This window comes from Oryx dammah, unplaced genomic scaffold (assembly GCF_014754425.2).
Source record: "Oryx dammah isolate SB20612 unplaced genomic scaffold, SCBI_Odam_1.1 HiC_scaffold_17, whole genome shotgun sequence".
NCBI classification, from domain to species: Eukaryota; Metazoa; Chordata; class Mammalia; order Artiodactyla; family Bovidae; genus Oryx; species Oryx dammah.
Genome location: NW_024070201.1, coordinates 22,999,077 through 22,999,683, shown reverse-complemented (window position 1 = coordinate 22,999,683; position 607 = coordinate 22,999,077). Strand labels below are relative to the sequence as shown.

At 50.7% G+C, this 607-nt stretch overlaps 1 protein-coding gene across 18 annotated transcripts in view; it reads right to left on the bottom strand.

Annotated features, from left to right (window-relative positions):
- The window catches only part of NCAM1 (neural cell adhesion molecule 1), a 365,493-nt gene that overhangs the window by 34,793 nt on the left and 330,093 nt on the right, over positions 1-607 (bottom strand). The window lies entirely within an intron of this gene.

The window sequence follows — 607 nt, the reverse complement described above, 5'->3', positions numbered from 1 at the left end:
TCTGTGTGTGTCTCTGTGTGTCTGTGTGTGTCTCTGTGCGTGTGTGTGTCTGTGTGTGCACGTGTCAGTGTCTCTGTGTGTGCGTGTATTTGTGTCTGTGTGTGTCTCTGCATGTGTGTCTGTGTGTGCACGTGTGTTAGTGTCTCTGTGTGTGCATGTGTCTGTATCTGTGTGTGTCTCTGCATGTGTGCTTGCATGTGTCTCTGTGTGTGCACGTGTCAGTGTCTGTGTGTGTGTGTCTGGGTGCACGTTTTTGTGTCTGTGTGTGTCTCTGCGTGTGTGTCTGTGTGTCTCTGTGTGTGCATGTGTCTGTGTGCATGTATTTGTGTCTGTGTGTCTCTGTGTGTGCATATGTGTGTCTGTGTGTGTGCACGTGTCAGTGTCTCTGTGTGTGCATGTGTCTGTGTGTGTCTCTGTGTGTGTCTCTGTGTGTGCATGTATTTGTGTCTGTGTGTGTCTCTGCGTGTGCGTCTCTGCATGTGTCTCTGCGTGTGTCTCTGCGTGTGTCTCTGCATGCGTGTGTCTCTGCGTGTGTCTCTGCATGTGTGTGTCTCTGCGTGTGTGTCTCTGTGTGTGTCTCTGCGTGTGTCTCTGCATGTGTGTTTCT